Raw genomic sequence first — 18,740 nt, 5'->3', positions numbered from 1 at the left:
GATGAGATTGCGAAAACCTAGTGAATTTTCATAGAATCACCTCCAGATAGGAGCGTTCTGTACGAACTCAGTAATGCCGAATCCGGCTCTCCATCAAGTAGTGAAGTTCTCGGCGATGGTCACATCGCGCCGCAGTCGATACTAGCGCTGTTAATTCAGGCTACTCCCTCGACAAAAATTATCCTAAAAACGAGAGGCACACGGCTCTGAAGAATACTGCATACACCGTTAGAGCTGCACCTGAATCGCCCTGCAAAAGAAACGATTCTGTAGTCATCATTCGATTGATAGTACGGTAAGCCGAAGGAACGCTCTGTGTACGAATGGCGCTACCAAAGGAAGACTGGACGAGAAATAATAGCGAATTCTTAATCTGACATTGAAACTCACGCTACAGACAGATAATAAGCATAATTGAGCCGTGGTAAAATTTTGCTGTTTTGAAGAGCGCGCCGCAGCGTCTAGTGTAAAGCAGTCTCCCTCCGTTTCTGGCGGTGGCGCCACTGTGGCAGTCGCAGCTTTGGTGTCTCCCTCTGGTGTGAAAGGGGGAAGGTAGCCTGTTCACGTGCATTTAATGGGCGCTATGAGCTCGCTAGTCGGAGCGAGTCGGACCTGTTGGTCAGCCGGGTCAGTGTGGGGCTGTCAGTGTCTGTCTGTCTTCCGGAGTGCTAGTATGCGTTAGGCCAGTCTGCTCGAGTTGCTCGGGCAACGGTCATTGGCAGTTGTATCGATCGGTTGGTCGGTCGCGCACTGAGACACAAGATGACTTGTCTACCTTGAGCGTCGGCGCATGGGAGGTCCCCACGTGAGTCCAGTGGGCCGCGCCGTATAGAAAGGGGTAGTGGCTTCGCGGTTGACACGAGAGCAACAGGAGTGAAACCACGACATCAGTCTGGCCGGTGCGAGCTGCGACGAAGTGAGACGGGAGATCGGCGCGCCTTCCTGCGTCCGTTGAAGCGGCTGGCAGCGGACGGTTCGGGAGAGCGTTGGGGGTGCTGCGCCAGGTCTTCGCCAGAAATCGCAGTTTATTAGAAGTTAAGTGATTGGAGATATGTTGTTTCATTTACTTGTTAAATTCTACTTGTTTTCATGGTGAGGTCATCAGACGCTTTGTTTTGGGATCGTCCCACCATTATTCTGTGTTTGCCCACCCGTGGGAAAGTGGTTATTTATGAATTGGGTGGTCCGTTTTTCCCTTGTGGAGTAGGGGCGGATTAGAGCAATCTGCAGTTCGGGTTGTTAAGTAATCCCCCTGTCAATCTGCCATACGTTAGTAGCTGCCTCTGTCGTGTTTGTCGGATTCGGGGCTAACTAAATTATTGCTTAAGGTGAAGGCCGAATACCTGAAATATATTTTTATCTTGCCTAACATCTTGAGAGGCGGTATATGTGTAATGTAGAGCATGTTTGTACATTTTATGTATGACTACATTCCATGGTTTCTTATTTAAATGGTCATTTTAGTATATAAAGTTGCCACCCTTCCACTGTAAGAGTTTTCTTTTAAAAACAATTTGCACTTTCGGTGGGAAGTAATTTTTTTATGTGAGTGTTTTCTACCATTTCCATCCCTCCTAAGGGGAGCATAGTTTATGTGTTAGTGTGAGTTGTTAAAAATTTTTAGTTTACAGTAATCTGGTGTGTTGCAGATTTGCACTAGTGTAGTCTTTCAGAGGTTGTTGTGAGCGGTCGTGACTATGGCTGTGTTAAAAGGGAGCGTCAAGATTCTCAGCCCGAAAGCTCATACTATAAAAAAAAAAAATGTTATTTCTGCCTCTCAATAAATTTGTAACTTAATATTTTGAGGGCGCTTTCTGATTATAATTTTAAATCTTTTTTTTTTTTTTAAAAAAAAAAGGAAAGGGCTTTTAGGAATAAATTTTCCATTTGTTGAAAGAAATTTGTTTTCATCAGTTACCCACTGGCAACTACTTCCACGCTCACATAGTGTTATTAAATGTGTTAATGTTCTTGATGAGTCGCTAGTAAATGAAGTAAATTCTTTAAGAAAAGATTTTGAAAGTATATCCACGGTTCAGTAATGTTTCTACAAAACAGTATGTAACTTAAGAAATTTCATTTCGACCAATGATACGAAGCGTATTCCGAAAGTAAGGTCCGATCGGTCGCGAAATGGAAACCACAGTGAAAAACAAAAGTGTTTTACCTGCAATAGTTATCGACACCTTCCAGCAAAGTCTCTACATAGTCGACGCTCCATCTATGACATTTGTCGTAGCTTTGTACCAACTTTCCAATATCCTTGTCATATAAGATCATAGAAGGCAGCCGCCAGCACTTTTCTCCGATTCTCTACGCTGATCTGCATTTTGTGGTATGTGCCAAAATGCTGACTTCATAGCCAGCGGTTCATGTCAGCAGAGATGAAAATCAGAGGGAGCGAATTCTCGGCTGTATGGAGGGCGATCAAACATTTCTCATCGAAAACGCAGCCGGAGCGTCCTCGTTGCCCCTGCAGAATGCGGCCGAGAATTGTCATGAAGTAGGAAATGCGTGACAGTTATGTTCTGTGGGCTGCATCAAATCAGGCGAAATCTCTCACGGGCACTCAGACATGGCGGGAGACACTGTTTTCTAGGCATCTTCAAGTGCTCACTGTGCTCCCAGGACTGAAAACAGACCTGACACGATCAACGGCCATACTAGAGACACTGTTCAACACACCTGCTCAAAGCTTTGTCGGATTTTCATTGCTCTTTCCATTTCGCGACGGATAGGACGTCACTTTCAGAATGCGGCTCGTAATTTTCTGTCTTCCTACTCAGAACACGATGGCAGCTAGCCCCTATCCTGAAAGAGATATCCCAGTGACTTACGAAGAACAGTTTTGTTCTCTCTGTCTCTCTCTCTCTCTCTCTCTACATAACACTCATCAACAAGAGATGAAATATTTAGTTTGTTCAATATTGATTGGTACTCCTCCTAATCCCTATGCAGAGTAGCAGTTTGAAATGTGTCCCGATGTATGCTGTGCTTGAAGACTGTAATACTGCCTACCTCCACCAAATGGTTTTGCTTATTTCAATGGGTGGCGGATTACAGCAGCAGTTGTTCCTACTTGCGAGTGTGCTGGTGGATATCAATAATACAGCATGGAAGCAGACAATCGCGTCTACAGTGTGGTTTCTCTGGAGAGAAGAGGTGACTGCTTCAGAAGTCCGCAAGGGCTTAGTAGCGACATGTGGGGAATCAGCACCAAGTCGCAGATCCGTGTTTCGTTGGTTACCAGAGTTCACAGACGGCAGGTAGACCCCTACTGTTCCGAAAAACATAAAAGTACTGGGGGGGGGGGGGGGGGTCCAGAAACAGCAAGAAAACAAACAGTGTTCAGAGGGTTAACGACCTGACAATGAAGCACAGGCGAGTCACGTTTGATGAACTACAGAATGCAACAAGTCTATCGCGGGGAACCCTCAGTATCATCATACATGAGGAGGCGTGTGCACGTTGGGTGCCCAATCTCTCATTAGTGCGTAGAAACAAAAGCGTGTGGAAATACGCCAACAGTTGGTGCAGATCCAGTGGAGTTATTTGAGCGTCTGGTCACCGTCGACGAGTCATGCTTCTTACATGAGACTCCAGAAAAGAAATGCCAGCCTATTGAGCGGAAGCATAGTGGAACCCTCGTCCCAAGGACGGCCGGGACTATCCGTGCAGAAGCAAATGGCAACTGTGCTGTGAGATCAGGAAGGGATATTGTTGGTGGATTGGCTCTCTCCCAATGCGACTCTCAACAGTGATCGGTACTGCCGTTTACTGTACGATCTCGGCCGACGCATTCAACAACGCTCCCACGGAGAATTGGGCCGTGGCCTTCTTCTGCAGCACAATAACGCGCGGCCACATGCAGGTCACCAGACTATTGCCATCGTGCGTGAAACCAATGACGAACTTCATGCAGTTCTCCATTAGCGGCATGGGGTAACCCTAAAGGAATAGTTTGCTACGCGAAAACGGGAGCTCTCAGAACGATGGCAAAAGTGCATAGACATGTTGTTGTTGTTGTTTGTCTTCAGTCCAGCAGCTCTCCATGCTACTCTATCCTGTGCAAGTTTCTTCATCTCCCAGTACCTACTGTAACCTACATCCTTCTGAATCTGTTTAGTGTATTCATCTCTTGGTCTTCCTCTAGGATTTTTACCCTCCACGCTGCCATCCAGTGCTAAATTAGTGATCCGCTGATGCCTCAGAACATGTCCTACCAACCGATCCCCTCTTCTAGTCAAGTTGTGCCACAAACTTCTCTTTTCCCCAATCCTATTCAATACCTTCTCATTAGTAGTTATGTGACCTACCCATCTAATCTTCAGCATTCTTCTGTAGCACCACATTTCGAAAGCTTCTATTCTCTTCTTGTCCAAACTATTTGTCGTCCACGTTTCACTTCCATACATGGCTACACTCCATGCAAATACTTTCAGAAACGACTTCATGACACTTAAATCTATACTCGATGTTAACAAATTTCTCTTCTTCAGAAACGCTTTCCTTGCCATTGCCAGTCTACATTTTATATCCTCTCTACTTCGAGCATCATCAGTTATTTTGCTCCCGAAATAGCAAAACTCTTTTACTATTTTAAGTGACTCATTTCCTAATCTAATTCCCTCAGCATCACCTGATTTAATTCCACTACATTCCATTATCCTCATTTTGCTTCTGTTGATGTGCATAGACATAGGCGGGGAATATCTGTAGCATAATCTGTATGCGTAGGTGTTATCATGCTTTTGTTGATGTGCATAGACATAGGCGGGGAATATCTGTAGCATAATCTGTATGCGTAGGTGTTATAAAGAATACTCCGATAAAAATAGAGTAACGAAGATCATTCCAAGGTCTCCTCCAATTACCCTGCCCAATAAAACCGAACATTTAAGCGGAAAAAAGAGATTCTTCACTCCTCCTCATCTCTACAGACCTTACTGAAATACAGGACGATCGAATTCAGCTGCGTAATTTCAACTATGTATTAAGGCGCAGCGTATACGTAGCGGATCGCAACAGCGAAAACTACACATCTCAGATGCATGATGCAAGAACTCGAGAGTCAATAAGCTCGAGGCAGACTGGAACGTCTCGGACTTCTGTGCTCCTAGAGTAGAGGAGAATGTTGTACCTTAATACATTTTGAAATAGAACCTATTGAAAGCCAACAGAGTTTGTACTTTTCAAGAGAGGTTAAATTGTTACAACATTAAAGAAATTCATTTAATTTGCAAATTTCACATGTTGTATTATAACTCTTCCGTTTGAAGGTGCAAGACTGCACGGCCAGCGAAGAATGACTTAATTGCCCAAATGATATATAGTTTTAAAAATACATAGAATTAGGTTCAACACAAAATTATTTCACTGAAATAGCTGTAATAGATCCCACAGCATTTAAATAAGTAGATCTGAAAATTTTTACAAATGCTGCATAAAACTTGTAACACCATAGTTTAGACATTACATACCTTTTGTTGATTCATTTTGCTTTCTGTTTTGTTCAACATTCCATTGCTGAGCTTCTGTAAATGTTGTTTGATTGAATCAATAACACAAAATTGTATACTCCTTTCTTTGTAAAAACTTTGATGCCATGGTTTGATTCTATGCAATGTAGTGTATCTGTCATTTAAATTCTTTCTCATTTGGAGGGAACAAAAGTTACTGTATATAAAAGTAATTTTGTTGAAATAATTTTTTATAGAAATACCAATATGTGCAAATGGCATGTTTTGTTTAAAGTAACTACTTGCTGTTATGTAAAGACTGATCCTCACTAAGGTCTTTTACGTATTTTGTATGTAAAATGTGGTGTGGTTCCCCTCGGAAATGGAACTGTGTAGCGCGGGCAAAATGTGGTGGGCATGGATAGAAAGGTGGAACTAAGAGTCAGTCGGGGACGAGCTACCAAACTATCAACTGCCCATGTAAAAGTTGTGTATGGTGCTGGTTCTCGAGAGAGGCTTTTCCTGACGCTTTCCAATGCCTCGTATGAGTGAATAAAGAGCTGGAACCATTCTGGAATTGGTATACCTATCATCGCCACCAAGAAATGATAGAGTCCAGCATTTCTACTTGCAAATCCTCCTACCAACATGCACTCGCCACCACATTGCGCAATCACTGTAATGGAACAGAAGAACTAAAGTAACGTACAGTGAAGGATCAGCTCATAGGATGTTGTAGTGTATTAAAATATAAGGTAAAATTTGACTGAGGTCTTGTACCTACTGTGATTTATCCTCAGTCACTTACCCACTTAGGGTCCCTCCCACTCTAAAGTGCTTACCGAGTGTCCTTTATTGAAAGTATATTAAAATTAATATGACAATAGAGTGTGCTAAAATTAATTGTTTGTTGAAAGGATCTCACAAATATCTCAATTTTGTGTTTCACTGCAGTAAAAGTTCAGAACTGCAACGGTTGAGACTTATATGTTCATGTCTAATAAGTGCTGGTTTCACTAATGAAATGAAAGTGTGTTTAGTTCGCTCTGCTACAGTGGTCAAAATTAAGGCACCCCCCCTCATTGAAAATAGTTCAAATGCACAAAGTTACTTAATTATAGAAAGTTTCAATTACTTTTGCTATACAAGTCAAATTCTGTACAATACTGGGTTCCTCTTGTGTATTAAAAGTGCATATTAGTGGTGTAACAGGATCCACAGTTTGTCTATTGTGCTGATGCCAGATAATGATTAATAGAAAGACCACTAACTATGAAAACAGTAACTTCTTTATTCAAAGGACAGTGAGAAGTAATTTGTTAGTGAACTCCATTTAATTTTCATTCCAAGTAGGAAGGTGTTTAGTAGTGAGACACTTAATCTATGCACAATAACTAATTTTGCTGTGAAACATATCCATATGTCACAACAGATAGGAATTTGTTTGAAAAGTAATATTAAATCTACGTCCAATTTACGATTCTACAGTAAATATCAATAGTAACGTTATTGAGACTATTCAGTTTGACTAAGTCCTCAAGGTAATAGTGTGTTTTGTTATCTGTTATATTTATGGAAATAGTTTGTTCTGCTCTGTCAGCTCCAACCTAGTCCACCCCCGGTAGCTAAGTGGTCAGCGCGACAGACTGTCAATCGAAAGGGCCCGGGTTCGATTCCCGGCTGGGTCGGAGATTTTCTCCGCTCAGGGACTGGGTGTTGTGTTGTCCTAATCATCATCATTTCATCCCCATCAACGCGCAAGTCGCCGACGTGGCGTCAAATCGAAAGACTTGCACCAGGCTAACGGTATACCCGACGGGAGGCCCTCGTCACACGACATTTCATTTCAGCTCCAACCTTAATTTGAACATACTGCATGCAGGTGCCAGAGTTGATTGCACTCTCGTGTGACAAAGTATAGGCTGTGTTTGCCCACTGAAGTTACTTATTTTCAGTTTCTTGAATAAGAATGTTACTCATTCTTATGCCTAATTAGGCTGGCGGCTGTTTTCTTTATTCTTTGAACTATATGGATAGGTAAAATATTGTTTGTTACAGTTTAAATATTTACGTAATTCTGACTTTCACTTCCGATAAGCCACCTCCATTAGGTACATCACGGTCAAAACAACAAAATTCCTTTCAGAGGATAACACTGCTCTGTTGCTTTATACCATAGTTGATTTAACAAGATAGTTCCATTTTACGATCTGCCTCCAACTTTAAGGTTATGGTATAGCAGTAGCACACGGTAGTGTTATGAACTCAGCTTCGTGTCTCCCACCAACAAAAACAAAATAAAATGGCGGAAACTCTTTGTTGCAGTCTCTAACGCGCCTTCCTTCATGTGATTCTAAAATCGATCACTTAGACAGAAACGCCTGTGAGGTATTGCTGAGCTTTCCCCTGTGGATGTCAAAATGACCGCCTAGGTTGGACTGGCGACGGTCAGATTGCTACCCATGGACTCATGGGCATTTATTAAATGGAGTCCTGCAACGGATAACTACACGCTAAGACAAAAAAAAAAAATCTTTCACCATGAAGGAAATATCCGAAAGAGACGGAAATTGGTATATGTGATGCGCAGGTACAGACAATCAAATGATTCCAATTTCACATATTTGGATGATTTATTCAGAAGAAGGAGGTTCACAAAGTGTGCAAGTCAATGTCGCGTGTGTCCACCTCGGGCCCTTATGCACGCAGTCGTTCGTCTTGGCCTTGATAGTGTTGTTTGAGTCCTCCTGAGGGATGTTTTGCCCAATTCTGATCAATTGGCTCGTTAGAGCGACAAAATCCCAAGCTGGTTGGAAGGTCATACCCATATTGCTCCAAACGTTCTCAATTGGAGAGAAATCCGGCGACCTTGCTGGGCAAGGTAGGGTTTGGAAAGCACGAAAAGAAGCAGTAGAAACTCTCACTGTTTGATGGCGGGCATTATCTTGCTGAAAAGTAAGCCCAGAATTGTTTGCCATCATGAGCAACAAAACTGGATTTAAAATATCGTTGACGTACCCCTGCATTGAAAGGATACCACAGAGGACGGCCAAAGGGGTCATACTACGAAATGAAATGGCACCTCAGACTACCACTCTGGTTGTTATCCCATCACTCCCTGGGGCGTCTGCAGAAGACAATTCTAGTCCAGTCAATACGATTCCAAGCTGAAGATGTGTCTGGAGTCGCCCCGGAAGCGGTGGGATACCAGCCAGACTGTGGCTCTCCATACGGCCCACCAGGAATCATGGTGATGGTCTGGGGTGCCATCTCTTTTCATAACAGGACCCGTTTGGTTGCCATCCGCGGCAGTCTTACATCATAGCCGTACGTCGACGGTATTAACCCCCCCCCCCCCCCCCCGTTTTGTTGTTCTTCATGGTAAACCATCGTGAGCTTGCTTTTCAGAAAGATAATACCCGCCAGTACACGGCGGGAGTTTCTACCGCTTTCCCACGTGCTTCCCAAACCCTAGGGCAACAAAGCCGACGAATGGCTCCCCATTGGAGAATGTTTGTGGCATTAAGGATAGCGTCCTCTAACCAGCTCTGGATTTTGACGATTTGACGCGCCTATTGGGCAGAACATGGCACGATATCGGCCAGGAGGACATCAAATAGCTGTACCAATCAGCGCCAAGACGCATAAATGCTTGCACAAGAGCCAGAGGTGGACCAATGCGCTACTCACTTGCTCAATTTGTGAAAATCTTTTTCCTGAATATATCATCCGGATTTTTTGAAATTATGATAATTTATTTTTCTGTTCACCTACATCACATGTATCAGTTTCCATCCCCTTCGGATAATTCCTTCTTCGTGCGTTGCGGTTTACATTGATTTTTATTTTCTATATTTTTTACAAGAGTATAATACACTCCTGGAAATGGAAAAAAGAACACATTGACACCGGTGTGTCAGACCCACCATACTTGCTCCGGACACTGCGAGAGGGCTGTACAAGCAATGATCACACGCACGGCACAGCGGACACACCAGGAACCGCGGTGTTGGCCGTCGAATGGCGCTAGCTGCGCAGCATTTGTGCACTGCCGCCGTCAGTGTCAGCCAGTTTGCCGTGGCATACGGAGCTCCATCGCAGTCTTTAACACTGGTAGCATGCCGCGACAGCGTGGACGTGAACCGTATGTGCAGTTGACGGACTTTGTGCGAGGGCATATAGTGGGCATGCGGGAGGCCGGGTGGATGTACCGCCGAATTGCTCAACACGTGGGGCGTGAGGTCTCCACAGTACATCGATGTTGTCGCCAGTGGTCGGCGGAAGGTGCACGTGCCCGTCGACCTGGGACCGGACCGCAGCGACGCACGGATGCACGCCAAGACCGTAGGATCCTACGCAGTGCCGTAGGGGACCGCACCGCCACTTCCCAGCAAATTAGGGACACTGTTGCTCCTGGGGTATCGGCGAGGACCATTCGCAACCGTCTCCATGAAGCTGGGCTACGGTCCCGCACACCGTTAGGCCGTCTTCCGCTCACGCCCCAACATCGTGCAGCCCGCCTCCAGTGGTGTCGCGACAGGCGTGAATGGAGGGACGAATGGAGACGTGCCGTCTTCAGCGATGAGAGTCGCTTCTGCCTTGGTGCCAATGATGGTCGTATGCGTGTTTGGCGCCGTGCAGGTGAGCGCCACAATCAGGACTGCATACGACCGAGGCACACAGGGCCAACACCCGGCATCATGGTGTGGGGAGCGATCTCCTACACTGGCCGTACACCACTGGTGATCGTCGAGGGGACACTGAATAGTGCACGGTACATCCAAACCGTCATCGAACCCATCGTTCTACCATTCCTAGACCGGCAAGGGAACTTGCTGTTCCAACCGGACAATGCACGTCCGCATGTATCCCGTGCCACCCAACGTGCTCTAGAAGGTGTAAGTCAACTACCCTGGCCAGCAAGATCTCCGGATCTGTCCCCCATTGAGCATGTTTGGGACTGGATGAAGCGTCGTCTCACGCGGTCTGCACGTCCAGCACGAACGCTGGTCCAACTGAGGTGGCTGGTGGAAATGGCATGGCAAGCCGTTCCACAGGACTACATCCAGCATCTCTACGATCGTCTCCATGGGAGAATAGCAGCCTGCATTGCTGCGAAAGGTGGATATACACTGTACTAGTGCCGACATTGTGCATGCTCTGTTGCCTGTGTCTATGTGCCTGTGGTTCTGTCAGTGTGATCATGTGATGTATCTGACCCCAGGAATGTGTCAATAAAGTTTCCCCTTCCTGGGACAATGAATTCACGGTGTTCTTATTTCAATTTCCAGGAGTGTAGAACAGTGAGACATGAGTGTTGCACCTCATAACAGATAACAAACACGGTGATCAACTACGAAATGAAATAGAACAGCAGTCCACATTAATCCCTGTTTGTTACAAAGTTCCTTGCTGACATACATGAGTTAAAAATTATTGAAGGATCTGTTCAGTCAAAAAATGCAGAGAATGAGAAAATTAACGTTTTCTATGGAAAGTACTAACACAACATTTGAATGTCCCGGTAACAACAGGATAGCTTAGGTGAACGGGATGAAACCTTAATGTAGGCATGAATTATGGGAAGATGAATCCGCGATGACTCCAGAAGAATAAAAAACGTTACATAGAAATCTTTACTAATCGAGTCACGAAAGAGCCATCAATCACTCGAGAAAAATATTAGATGTACCTAGTCGTAACAACGCGCCTACAAAAGTGCGGTAGTTCTCATCCCCTGCTCGCCGAATGTGCTATTTCCCACTATATTCAGCACTCAGAAGGGAAACTTCCCCATCGCAGCCCCTCATATTTAGTGGTAAGATGGCCCACTCTAACACCAAACACAGATCAAGCATGAAAACAGGAAGAAAGTGTACTGAATTGTGAAACAAGAAGCGACGTGGGAACAGTCAAAGGTCAAGATGTCCAACATTGAGCGCGGGCGTACAGCGGCGGTGCCGCAGTCATATGGCCAGGGTGTTGCACTGTGGAGGGGCTATCCAAGTCTCCTCCGTTCCACACTTTTCCTCTCATACAATTATAAACTGTCTTGACTGACGTGTCTGTTCGCTGTATTCAAATTTGTGGTTTAATGTCCGTTTGCAACAGCGAAGTGTAAAGAAAGAACCTCCACACGAATGTACCTCCTATTTGTTCTACACTAGTAACACATGCTATGACTTTTGTGTTGCGTTTTGAATCTTGAATTCCTTTGTTGTAACATAGTTCACAACCGGTTTTTTTTCATTTTTGTGATTTCCTTTACCATCCTTCCCCAATCCGATGGAAACGATGACCTCGCCGCCCCCCGCCACCCTCCCCCCCCCCCCGAATCAATCAACCAACCAACCATTTCTATGAGAGGTCTAAGCGGCATCTGGCCATGTAGCGCTATTCTTCACATTTACCTGTGACGGTAATACATTCTTCTTGTATAAGAAATGTATAGTATGACTACAAGAGGAGAACATGTGAGTGTACTGTCATATCGCTGAATTGGTTGCGGAGTATCTTTGCGGCCAGCCGCGTCTGCAGAGTCGAGCACTTTTTTTTTTTCTTTATTGTAATTTCATTCTCCTGCCCCATATGGGCAGGGGAGGGCTGTCAGCAGCACAATCCGCCGCTCTTCAGCCGAGTGACATGACAACTAAAACAAGAATAAAATAATACATACATAAGCAGATAAAAAGGGGAACATAAAACAAAGTAAGGGGAGAAAATGGAGGTAAAAATACACTGACACGTAGACGTTCATTGGGGACAGTTAAAAAGGTCACCAGAAAGTTAAAAAACACAGTTGGCGATTCTTAAAACCAGAGAAGACACTGGATGCGCATGCACATGTTAAAAGTTGGCCACAGTATTAAAAACACTCCGAAACAACACACTTAAAACCCACTTGGAGCACACACGACGAAGAATAAAACTACCAGGTGGAACCTGCCGAGGGAAAGGTCAGAGAGGATGGAAAAGGAGGGGAGAGCATGGGGCAGACTGGGGAAGCGGCGGGATGAAGAGAGGAGGGGCAACCGTGGGTTCACGAAGAGGCAGGAGACACATGGGGCGGGAGAGGAAAAGGGAAGACAGGGCAGGAGGGAGCGCAGAGACACTGAAAGAAGGCACAAGAGATGGAGGGGGAGTAGGAGGGGAAATCCGCTCGGAAGGAGGGAGGGGGGGGGGGAGAGGGAGCCCTGAGGAGGAGGCAGGAAGAGGAGGTTAGAATCGGTAGGAAGGGTAGATGTCAGGGCGAAGCTCATCATCCGGGAGGGGTAGACGGTGGAAGTTGTGTTGGGAAAGGAGATGGAGGGTGTGGAGATGGAGAGAGGGCGGGACACAACGGTAAAGGCGCGGCAACTGGGTAGAAGTGGAGAGGAAGGGAGACACCAGGGGGTGAGGGGGATCAAGGCGGCGGACAATATATAGTGTGCGGATGTGTTCGAGGAAAAGGGGAAGGTGGGGGAAGGGGATGAGGTCAAGTCGAGCACGGGACACGGAACTGTTATGTTGTGTTGTGGGTAGCTCTGCATGTGAGAGGCATTGTTAGTATGGAAGTTGAAGTTTTGCTACAAGTGCTGTTACAGTAAAGTGATGAAATATGGAAGTGATTCAGAGGAAAGTGGGTCAAGATGTAGTTAAAAATGGGCAGTGCCGTCGATAACGTATTTGTGTATTCTCTCGTTACGTGTCGTACTGTACAGTATCATTCATGTGCGCTGTGTTCGGTCTCCCAGAATCAACTAACGTAATCAGTAAAAATTAGTTATCACAAAAGAGTGCAATAATTTGCCAGTGTCTTGTAGCGAGCGTGAGAAGGTGTGTTCGGTCATCGACTTTCTGCATCATCAACAATCAGCCGCGCCGCGACGGTTACGCGCACGCTCGCACAAGTGAGAACTGAAAATTTATCTTTATGGACGGTGTTATATTATTACTAGCGGCAAGGAGGACTGGTACCAGATATCTGTGTATGTGTGACGAGCGTAAGAACTTTCGTTCGATTATTCGGCTTCAGCATCATCATCGCGCCGTGTTCGGTTACGCGTACGCTCGTCCTAGTGATGTTGTGGCCAGATAATCATCTAGAAGTTGGCATAAAAACTTACCACTTAGAATGTAAGCAGTGCTACCTGCGATTTCTTATCGGCTCAGAATGTAGATGTTCATACCAGACGTAGGAAAGTGTTGTGTTTTAACGTTGAGTGGCTCCCCTAAACCCGCTTGCATATTTAGATAGATTATTTCAGGCAAACCAGCAGCAGTGTGGAGCAGAACAGTACGACCGCCACGGGATTACCAGCTACGTGGTGTGGACAAGGCGCACGGTCAAGAAGTGAAGAAACAGTTTTTAGGGTCCCCCGCCAGTTGTACCCCCGGGCGTGTTACAGATGCGTAAATGATCGGACGGAAAGCTCATAACTTTGTAAGGGATAAAAACAGGGGTGGAAGGAGTTGTGAACACAGATCTCTCACTTCACAATCCAACACCATAACTACGGAACAATGATTCCTGACATTTTCTCGATGTTGCATATGTTGAGCCTGCTTCCTTTTTTAACAGTTCAGTACACCTTCTTCCAGTTTTCATACTCGATCTGTGTTCAGTTTTTGAAGAGCTATGCACTGAGCCATTTTACCACTAAATCTGAGGGAAGTGCGCTGTTGAGTTTCCCTCATCAGTTGAGCGGATAGCAGCGAGCGCCTTAATCTGCAGCAGACGGCAGCACATGAGCTTCCTAAGACGAAATGTGTTGTGTCTTGTATCCACGCTCGAAGACCTCTGCTCACTGTCCCCAGGAGAAGTGCTCTCCACCGTAGCCCGAATCGAAGTGTGTTCTCCACCTACAGATGGTTCTTTCTCACCTCTACAGTTCCACGAAGTTCCCGTGTACCGTTGGAAAACGCTCTGGAAATGCTGACCAATGACATTTTTGCTAATAGGATAGTTACCTCCTCTCCTGGTAAAAGGTTTAGAACATTAATGACTCGTGACGAGCCCACCGCCGCAGTTCTTGATTTTGAGTTACTCAGCCACTCCTTAGCTAAGTTTTCTACTCAGGCCAATACACTCGTCTCCATGTACGTATTTTTCGGAGGCTGGCGCCCTGACGACTTCTACTGTCCTATTTTTTTGCAGAGTAACCACGATGAGCCCTCTTACATTTTGGGCGAGGTGTTATTCACCTCGCGAAAAATGTCACCGGGAAATCGGCTCAGCGCTTTACAAACAGAAGAGAATCGCTGTGCAGGTGTGTCGCTTCTCACATAGCATCGAGATCTACGTTTGTCACTGACACCTCCTGGCCCATCTTCTTCGCAAGGCGACTCGTCAGTTCCTTTGAAAGGTGTTTTGGCCAGACGGCACTGATTGTAAAAACTCAGACGCTACACGAGTGAATGAAGGCTGGACCCCAAACGCGCAGGGAGCATTGTACGAAGAACTGCAACAGTGCGGCTATCAGACGACATTATTAAGTAATTCTTCAGTAAAAAAAAGCTGGATAAACTGAAAGAACCAAAGGTTGTACAGAGTTTCAGGAAGAGCATAAGGGAACAATTGACAGGAATGGGTGAAAGAAATACAGTAGAAGAAGAATGGGTAGCTTTGAGGAATGAAATAGTGAAGGCAGCAGAGGATCAAGTAGGTAAAAAGACGAGGGCTAGTAGAAATCCTTGGGTAACAGAAGAGATACTGAATATAATTGATGCAAGGAGAAAATACAAAATTGCAGCAAGTGAAGCAGGCAAAAAGGAATACAAACGTCTCAAAAATGAGATCAACAGGAAGTGCAAAATGGCTAAGCACGGATGGATAGAGGACAAATGTAAGGATGTAGAGGCTTATCACACTAGGGGTAAGACAGATACTGCCTACAGGAAAACTACAGAGACCTTTGGAGAAAAGAGAACCACTTGTATGAATATCAAGAGCTTAAATGGAAACCCAGTTCTAAGCAAAGAAGGGAAAGCAGAAAGGTGGAAGGAGTATATAGAGGGTCTATACAAGGGCGATGTTCTTGAGTACAATATTATGGAAATGGAAGAGGAGGTAGATGAAGATGAAATGAGAGATATGGTACTGCGTGAAGAGTTTGGCAGAGCACTGAAAGACCTAAGTCGAAACAAGACCCCGGGAGTAGACAACATTCCATTAGAACTACTGACAGCCTTGGGAGAGCCAGTCATGACGAAACTCTACCATCTGGTGAGCAAGATGTATGAGACAGGCGAAATTCCCTCAAACTTCAAGAATATAATAATTCCAATCCCAAAGAAAGCAGGTGTTGACCGATGTGAAAATTACCGAACTATCACTTTAATAAGTCACAGCTGCAAAATACTAACGCGAATTCTTTACAGACGAATGGAAAAACTTGTAGAAGCCGACCACGGGGAAGATCAGTTTGGATTCTGTAGAAATGTTGGAACACGTGAGGCAATACTGACCCTACGACTTATCTTAGAAGAAAGATAAAGGAAAGGGAAACCTACGTTTCTAGCATTTGTAGACTTAGAGAAAGCTTTTGACAATGTTGACTGGAATACGCTCTTTCAAATTCTGAAGATGGCAGGGGTAAAATACAGGGAGCGGAAGGCTATTTACAATTTGTACAGAAACCAGATGGCAGTTATAAGAGTCGAGGGACATGAAAGGGAAGCAGTGGTTGGGAAAGGAGTGAGACAGGGTTGTAGCCTATCCCCGATGCTATTCAATCTGTATATTGAGCAAGCAGTCAAGGAAACGAAAGAAAAGTTCGGTGTAGGTATTAAAATCCATGGAGAAGAAATAAAAACTTTGAGGTTCGGCGATGACATTGTAATTCTGTCAGAGACAGCAAAGGACTTGGAAGAGTAGTTGAACGGAATGGACACTGTCTTGAAAGGAGGATATAAGATGAACATCAACAAAAGCAAAACAAGGATTATGGAATGTAGTCGAATTAAGTCGGGTGATGCTGAGGGAATTAGATCAGGAAATGAGACACTTAAAGTAGTAAAGTTTTGCTATTTGGGGAGCAAAATAACTGATGATGGTCGAAGTAGAGAGGATATAAAATGTAGACTGGCAATGGCAAGGAAAGCGTTTCTGAAGAAGAGAAATTTGTTAACATCGAGTATAGATTTAAGTGTCAGGAAGTCATTTCTGAAAGTATTTGTATGGAGTGTAATTATGTATGGAAGTGAAACATGGACGATAAATAGTTTGGACAAGAAGAGAATAGAAGCTTTTGAAATGTGGTGCTACAGAAGAATGCTGAAGATGAGATGGATAGATCACATAACTAATGGAAGTATTGAATAGGATTGGGGAGAAGAGGAGTTTGTGGCACAACTTGACCATAAGAAGGGATCGGTTGGTAGGACATGTTCTGAGGCATCAAGGGATCAATTTAGTATTGGAGGGCAGCGAGGAGGGTAAGTATCGTAGAGGGAGACCAGGTTGCAGTGGGTACTGGGCGATGAAGAAGCTTGCACAGGATAGAGTAGCATGGAGAGCTGCATCAAACCAGTCTCAGGACTGAAGACCGCAACAACAACATTTATTACCAATCAGCGGTTGACGGGAGAGGGGTACCTACATTTTTGGAAAATTCATTTGTCGAACTAAATGAAGACGTTCCTTTAGCCAAGCGAACTGGAATGTACTTTCAACACGACGATGCCCCTCCACATGTTACCTTCCGTGTGAGGGACCATCTCAGCCACACCTACCCTAATCGCGGGATTCGCCGTGGCGGTGCTACTAACTGGCCTCCAAGATCACCTGACCTTACACCTTTAGATTTCTGTTTGTAGTGTTGGATGAATTCAGAAGTGCACAAAGTGAGGATAAGTACACAAGATGAACTGCTTCGTCGCATCATGGACGCTGCTGAATTGATTAGTAACCAACCACAGCAATTGAACAAGCAACACAACATGTTATCGCTAGAGCGCAAAAGTGCATTGACGTTCATGGTGGAATTTTCGAACGTGTTCTGTGAACTGTACAACATCTCTACGATAAGTGTTAAAGCCGTTTGTAACAGACGTGGTACGACTTTCTGAAATAAATACATGTAACATGCATGTTGTAATGCATTATGTACTAAATGCAAAGTAAATAAACATTATGTAAAAATGTGTAACATAACTGTACTTATCTGTAACATCGTTTTCAAGAAAATCACGTAACGGTCCCGTTGTATTGCGTATACGTTCACGTTGTGCGCATCAGTTTTGCAGAATTAAAGTTCCTTTCAATACCCATACCTCACTAACGAAGCATTTGCGGACCTATGTTCATATAACATTTTTTGTTCAGAATTACTTATACTGTCATTGTGTAAAATATTGACCGTTCCTCCCCAAACACCTGTATATGAGTAAATAAATGTGAGAGCTTATCTAAACAAAATAAAGACAATTTTATCAAGGTGCAAGAATCAGTCACAGCTCACCCCAGTCCTACCATTCCCTCTAGCTGTGCACTGATATTAGACGCCATGCTTCTGCTTACGTTTTCGACTCCAGCAGGTATCACCTCGTGACTGCAGTGCCCTGCAACTAATGTCTGCGTTTTCTCATTGAGGCTTCATGAACTGAAAATTCCGGTAGGGTCGTGGTGGCCACAGTCGTGGATGGATTATTCCGTCCTTTTGATTTTTTATAGATATTCTGGGTGCAGTCCAACTTAATGTGAAACTAAGAATAAGAATAACGATAAATCGGACACTGGAGAGAAGTCTCTTTATCTATTGAGGATCGTTATGTGTGTAAACGAGAACAAACGTTTAGATGGTTACTCTATCACAGTAGGACAAAACACTATTCTTTGCAAAGACTCTAGACATACAACTTGTAATGATTAGTATTTACCGTTAAAAAGTTTAATGTTCAGGTAAGTCAGAACTTTCTAATATTAGTAAATTGCTGATTGCGCTAAGCGAACGGGAGCTATATTTTCATACCCAAACTGTCTGAAAACGATGTTGTCAGGAAGAGTGTTTGCAATTTCGTTCATCATATTAGATGTTTCAAGAAACCCTACAGCTGTATCGTTCATGATTTAAAAAAGTAAAAATGCACCACTTATTTTTCTTATGCCTAGCACAACGCCGTTTGAGAATTTATTCTCATTTTGAAGTGCATTTGTTTACATGAAAATGTTTGATTATGTTTGCCCGTGTGATTTTCTGCCTCTTGCGTCTTTTTAGACTGCAGTCGAAAAATCGGACAAAACGAATCTTTGTGTGTTTTTAAATGCTACTGTTAGAAATAATATATATAAGGTTGTAAATT

This window comes from Schistocerca serialis, chromosome 7 (genome assembly GCF_023864345.2).
Source record: "Schistocerca serialis cubense isolate TAMUIC-IGC-003099 chromosome 7, iqSchSeri2.2, whole genome shotgun sequence".
Lineage (NCBI taxonomy): Eukaryota > Metazoa > Arthropoda > Insecta > Orthoptera > Acrididae > Schistocerca > Schistocerca serialis.
This window is presented reverse-complemented; position numbering follows the sequence as displayed.